Raw genomic sequence first — 7,460 nt, 5'->3', positions numbered from 1 at the left:
AGTAATAGAAGGAAATTCACAAACAAAGGAGTCCAGCATTGCCCAAAATAACTCAGATATCTAGCGACCCTTCACCAGCACATCACAAAGAAAGGAAACACACAATCTATACTGCCAAATAAAAAATGACAACCGGAGTTAACATCCACTGTTCATTAATATCACTTAATATCAATGGACACAATTCACCTATAAAAAGGCACAGGCTAAGAGATTGGATACGAAAACAGGATCCAACATTCTGCTGTTTACAAGAAACACACCTCAACCACAAAGACAGACATCTACTCAGAGTAAAGGGTTGGGAAAAGGTTTATCAAGCAAATGACCCTAAGAAACAAGCCGGTGTGGCCACACTAATTTCTAACAAAGTTGACTTCAAACTAAAATCCATCAGAAGAGATGGAAAGGACACTTTATACTCATTACAGGAAAAATCTATCAGAATGAAGTCTCAATCCTGAATATCTATGCCCCTAATACAAAAGCACCCACTTATATAAAAGAAACATTACTAGAACTCAAGGCAGCCATCAAACCAAACACACTGATAGTGGGAGACTTCAACACTCCTCTTTCACCAATGGACAGGTCAATTCGACAGAAACCTAACAGAGAATTAAGAGACTTAATAGAGGTAATGAACCAAATGGACTTAACAGACATCTATAGAACATTCCACCCAAACAGGAAAGAATGTACCTTCTTCTCTGCCGCTCATGGAACCTTTTCGAAAATTGACCACATACTCGGTAACAAAGCAAACTTCCACAGTTACAAAAACATATTAGTAACCACCTGCATCTTAATGGATCACCATGGATTAAAATAAGAATTCAACAACAATGCTACCCCCAGAAAGCCTACAAACTCATGGAAACAGAACAGTCAACTACTGAACCACAGCTGGGTCAAGGAAGAAATAAAGAAAGAAATTAAAGTCTTTCTTGAATTTAATGAAAATAAAGACACAACATACTCAAACCTTTGGGACACTATGAAAGCAGTGCTAAGAGGAAAATTCATAGCACTAAGTGCCCACTTAAAAACAAAATGGAGAAAGCACACATTGGAGACTTAACAGCACACCTGAAAGCTTTAGAAAAGAAAGAAGCAGGCTCACCGAGGAGGAGTAGAAGGCTGGAAATTATCAAACTGAGGGCAGAAATCAACAAAATAGAAACACAGAAAACAGTCCAAAGAATCAATGAAACAAAAAGCTGGTTCTTGGAGAAAATCAACAAGATTGACAAACCCCTAGCCAAACTAATCAAACGGCAGAGAGAGAACACACAAATTAATAAGATCAGAAACGAAAAGGGACATAACCACAGACACAGAGGAAATTCAGAGAATCATTAGATCTTACTACAAAACCCTGTATGCCACAAAATTGGAAAATGTAAAAGAAATGGACACCTTTTTAGATAAGTACCATATACCAAAATTAAACCAGGACCAGGTAAATGCTCTAAATAGTCCTGTTAGTCGCGAAGAATTGGAACTGTTATCAGAAAATTCCCTACCAAAAAGAGCCCAGGACCTGATGGGTTCAATGCAGAATTCTACCAGATCTTCCAAGAAGACCTAATACTTATACTCCTTAAGGTATTTCATAATATAGAAACAGAACAGTCATTGCCAAATTCCTTTTATGAAGCTACAATTACCCTGATACCTAAACCACACAAAGACTTAACCAAGAAAGAGAATTACAGTCCAATCTCACTCATGAACATCGATGCAAAAATTCTCAATAAAATACTGGCAAACAGAATCCAAGAACACATTAGAAAAATTATCCACTATGATCAAGTAGGCTTCATCCCAGAGATGCAGGGCTGGTTCAACATACGAAAATCTATCAATGTAATCCATCATATAAATAAACTGAAGGATAAAAACCATATGATCATCTCATTAGATGCAGAAAAAGCATTTGACAAAATTCAGCACCCCTTTATGATAAAGGTCTTGGAGACATTAGGGATACAAGAGTCATTCCTAAATATAATAAAAGCTATTTACAGCAAGCTGACAGCTAACATCAAATTAAATGGAGAGAAACTCAAGGCCATCCCACTAAATTGAGGAATGCGACAAGGCTGTCCACTCTCTCCTTATCTCTTCAATATAGTGCTTGAAGTTCTAGCAATAGCAATAAGACAAAACAAGGTGATCAAGGGGATTCGAATTGGAAAGGAAGAAGTTAAACTTTCGTTATTTGCAGATGATATGATAGTGTACATAAGCGACCCAAAAAACTCCAGCAAAGAACTCCTACAGCTGATAAACTCCTTTAGTATCGTGGCAGGTTACAAGATCAACTCCAAAAAATCAGTCGCCCTCCTAAATACAAAGGATAAGGAAGCAGAAAAAGAAATCAGAGAAGCTTCACTTTCACGATAGCCACAAATAGCATAAAATATCTTGGGGTACCTCTAACCAAGATAGTGAAAGATCTATTTGACAAGAACTTTAAGTCTTTGAAGAAAGAAATTGAAGAGGATACCAGAAAATGGAAGGATCTCCCTTGTTCTTGGATTGGGAGGATCAACATAGTAAAAATGGCAATACTACCAAAGGCAATGTATAGATTTAATGCAATCCCCTTAAAGATCCCATCAAAATTCTTCACAGATCTTGAGAGGACAATAATCAACTTTATATGGAAGAACAAGAAACCCATCATAGCCAAAACAATCTTATACAATAAAGGAACTTCTGGAGGCATTACCATCCCTGACTTCAAACTCTATTACAGAGCTACAGTACTGAAAACAGCTTGGTATTGGCATAAAAACAGAGAAGTCGACCAATGGAATCGAATAGAAGACCCAGATCGTAACCCACAAACCTATGAACACCTGATTTTTGATAAAGGAGCTAAAAGCACACAATGGAAGAAAGAAAGCATCTTCAACAAATGGTGCTGGCATAACTGGATGTCAACCTGTAGAAGAATGAAAGTAGATCCGTGTCTATCAAGATGTACAAAACTCAAGTCCAAATGGATTAAAGACCTCAATATCAATCTGAACACACTGAACCTGTTAGAGGAGAAAGTGGAAGTACTCTACAACATCTGGGCACAGGAAATCGCTTCCTACGTATAACCCCAGCAGCACAGACATTAAGGGCAACATTGAATAAATGGGACCTCCTGAAGCTGTGCAGCTTCTGTAAAGCAAAGGACACTGTCCCTAAGACAAAAAGGCAGCCTACTGACTGGGAAAAGATCTTCACCAACCCAGCAACAGACAAAGGTCTGATCTCCAAAATATATAAGGAACTCAAGAGACTAGACTTTAAAATGATAATGAACCCAATTAAAAAATTGGGCACTGAACTGAACAGAGAATTCTCAACAGAAGAAGTTCGAATGGCCAAAAGACACTTAAGGGCATGCTTAACCTCCTTAGCAATCAGGGAAATGCAAATCAAAACAACGTTGAGATACCATCTTCCACCTGTCAGAATGGCTAAAATCAAAAACACCAATGATAGCCTTTGCTGGAGAGGATGTGGAATAAGGGGTACACTCATCCATTGCTGGTGGGAATGCAAACTTGTGCAACCGCTTTGGAAAGCAGTGTGGAGGTTTCTCAGGAAATTTGGGATCCACCTACCCCAGGACCCAGCAATCCCACTCTTGGGAATTTACCCAAGAGATGCCCAATCATATTACAAAAGCATCTGTTCAACTATGTTTATAGCAGCATTATTTGTAATAGCCAGAACCTGGAAACAACCTAGATGCCCTTCAGTGGAAGAATGGATGAAGAAAGTGTGGAATATATACATATTAGAGTACTACTCAGCGGTAAAAAACAATGACATCTTGAATTTTGCATGCAAATGGAGGGAAATAGAAAACACCATCCTGAGTGAGGTAATCCAGGCCCAAAAAGATGAACATGGGATGTACTCACTCATAATTGGGTTCTAGCCATAAATAAAGGACATCGAGCCTATAATTCATAAAAAATCCTAGAGAAGCTATATAAGAAGGTGAACCCAAAGAAAAACATATAGTTATCCTCCTGGATACTGGAAGTAGACAAGATTGCCGGACAAAAAATGGGAACATAGGGGTGGGGTGGGATGGGGGGAGGGGGGATGGGGCGAGAAAAGTGTGAAGTGGAGGATGGGAAGAGCTTGGGGGAATAGGATGGTTGGGATATAGGAAGGATGGATATAGGAACAAGGAATTATATCTCTTACTTAAGGGAGCCATTCTAGGGTTGGCAGAGACTTGACTCTAGAGGGGTTCCCAGGTGTCCAGGAAGACGCCCCCAGCTAGGTCCTTGGGCAGCTGAGGAGAGGGTGCCAGAAATGGCCAGATCCTATTGTCATACTCATGAATATCTTGCATATCACCATAGAACCTTCACCTGGCATTGGATGGAGAAAATGACAGAGCCCCACATAGGAGCACCGGACTGAGCGCCCAAGGTCCAGATGAGGAGCAAAAGGAGGGAGATCATGAGCAAGGAAGTCAGGACCGTGAGGAGTGCGTTTACCCATTGAGACCGTGGGACAGATCTAATGGGAGACCACCAAGTCCAGTTGAAATGGGACTGATGGAACAGGGTACCAAACCGGACTCTCTGAATGTGGCTGACGGTGGAGGAGGACTGAGAAACCAAGGACAACGGCAATGAACGTGAACTCTACAGCATGGACGGGCTCACTGTGGGCCTTGTCAGTTTTTTGCTCACCTTCCTGGACTTAGGGGGAGCTGGGTGGACCTTGGACTTAACATAGTGAAGGGAACCCTGATGGCTCTTTGTCTTGGAGAGGGGTGGAGTGGGGGTATGGGTGGAAGGGAGGGGAGGGAAGTGAGAGAAGGACGGAAGGAGATGGAAATCTTTAATTAAAAAATGAGGAAAAAAAAACACCCCACCAAAAAAAGCCCAGGGCCAGATGGTTTCAATGCAGAATTCTACCAGAACTTCCAAGAAGACCTAATACCTCTATTCCTTAATGTATTTCACAATATAGAAACAGAAGAGTCATTGCCAAACTCCGTTTATGAATCTACAGCCACCCTGATATCAAAACCACACAAAGACTTATCCAAGAAAGAGAATTACAGGCCAACCTCACTCATGAACATTGACACAAAAATTCTCAATAAAATACTGGCAAACAGAATCCAAGAACACATTAGAAATATTATCCATTATGATCAAGGAGGCTTCATCCCAGAGATTCAGGGCTGGTTCAACATACGAAAATCTATCAATGTAATCCATCATAAAAATAAACTGAAAGAAAAAAAACCATATGATCATCTCATTAGATGCTAAAAATGCATTTGACAAAATTCCACACCTCTTTATGATAAAGGTCTTGGAGAGATTAGGGATACAAGGGTCATACCTAAATATAATAAAAGCTGTTTACAGCAAGCCAACAGCTAACATCAAATTAAACAGAGAGAAACTCAAAGCCATCCCTCTGAATTCAGGAACATGACAAGGCTGTCCATTCTCTCCATATCTCTTCAATATAGTGCTTGAAGTTCTTGCAATAGAAATAACACAACATAAGGAGATTAAGGGAATTGGAATTGAAAAGGAAGAAGTTAAACTTTCGTTATTTGCAGATGATATGATAGTGTATTTAAAAGACCCCCAAAACTCTACCAAAGAACTCCTACAACTGATGAACATCTTTAGTAACTTGGCAGGATACAAGGTCAATTTCGAAAAATCAGTTGCCCTCCTATACACAAAGGATAAGGAAGCATAGAGGGAAATCAGAGAAGCATCACCTTTTATGATAGCCACAAATAGCATAAAATATCTTGAGGTAACTCTAACCAAGGAAGTGAAAGATCTATTTGACAAGAATTTTAAGTCTCTGAAGAAAGAAATTGTAGAGGACACCAGAAAATGGAAGGATCTCCCTTGCTCTTGGATTGGGAGGATCAACATAGTAAAAATGGCAATTCTACCAAAGGCAATCTATAGATTCCATGCAATCCCCATCATGGTCTCATCAAAGTTGTTCACAGATCTTGAGAAGACAATAATCAACTGTATATGGAAAAGCAAAAAACCCAGGATAGCCAAAACAATCTTATACAATAAAGGAACTTCTGGAGGTATTACCATCCCTGACTTCAAACTCTATTACAAAGCCACAGTATTGAAAACAGCTTGGTATTGGCATAAAAACAGAGAAGTCGACCAATGCAATAGAATAAAAGACCTGCATTTTAACCCACAAACCTATGAACACCTGATTTTTGATAAAGGAGCTAAAAGCACACAATGGAAGAAAGAAAGCATCTTCAACAAATGGTGCTGGCATAACTGGATGTCAACCTGTAGAAGAATGAAAATAGATTCATTTCTATCACTAGGTACAAAACTCAAGTCCAAATGGATTAAAGACCTCAATATCAATCTGAACACACTGAACCTGACAGAAGAGAAAGTGGGAAGTACTCTACAACATATGAGTACAGGAGACCGCTTCCTACATATAACCCCAATAGCACAGACATTAAGGGCAACATTGAATAAATGGGACCTCCTGAGGCTGAGCAGCTTCTGTAAAGCAAAGGACACTGTCATTAAGACAAAAAGGCAACCTACTGACTGGGAAAAGATCTTTACCAACCCCGCATCAGACAAAGGATTGATCTCCAAAATATATAAAGAACTCAAGAAACTAGACTTTAAAATGTTAATTAACCCAATTAAAAAATGGGGTATTAAACTGAACAGAGAATTGTTAACAGAAGAAGTTTGAATGGCCAAAAGACATTTAAGGTCATACTCAACCTCCTTAATGATCAGGAAAATGCAAAACAACTTTGAGATACCATCTTACACCTGTCAGAATGGCTAAAATCAAAAACACCAATGATAGCCTTTGCTGGAGAGGTTGTGGAGTAAGGGGTACACTCATCCATTGCTGGTAGGAATGCAAACTTATGCAACCACTTTGGAAATCAGTGTGCTGGTGTCTCAGGAAATTCGGGATCAACCTACCCCAGGACCTAGCAATACCACTCTTGGGAATATATTGAAGAGATGCTCTATCATATTACAAAAGCATTTGTTCAACTATGTTCATAGCAGCATTATTCGTAATAACCCGAACCTGGAGACAACCTAGATGCCCTACAATGGAAGAATGGGTGAAAAAAGTGTGGAATATGCACACATTAGAGTACTACTCAGCGGTAAACAATGACATCTTGAATTTTGCATGCAAATGGATGGAAATAGAAAACACTATCCTGAATGAGGTAACCCAGACCCAAAAAGATGAACATGTGTTGTACTCACTCATAATTGGTTTCTAGCCATAAATAAAGGGCATTGAGCCCATAATTCGTGATCCTAGAGAAGCTAAGTAAGAACGTGAACGCAAAGAAAAACATACAGTTATCCTACTGGATATTGGAAGTGGACAAGATTGCTGGGCAAAAATTGGGAACT

Source organism: Arvicola amphibius, chromosome X (genome assembly GCF_903992535.2).
Source record: "Arvicola amphibius chromosome X, mArvAmp1.2, whole genome shotgun sequence".
NCBI classification, from domain to species: domain Eukaryota; kingdom Metazoa; phylum Chordata; class Mammalia; order Rodentia; family Cricetidae; genus Arvicola; species Arvicola amphibius.
This window is presented reverse-complemented; position numbering follows the sequence as displayed.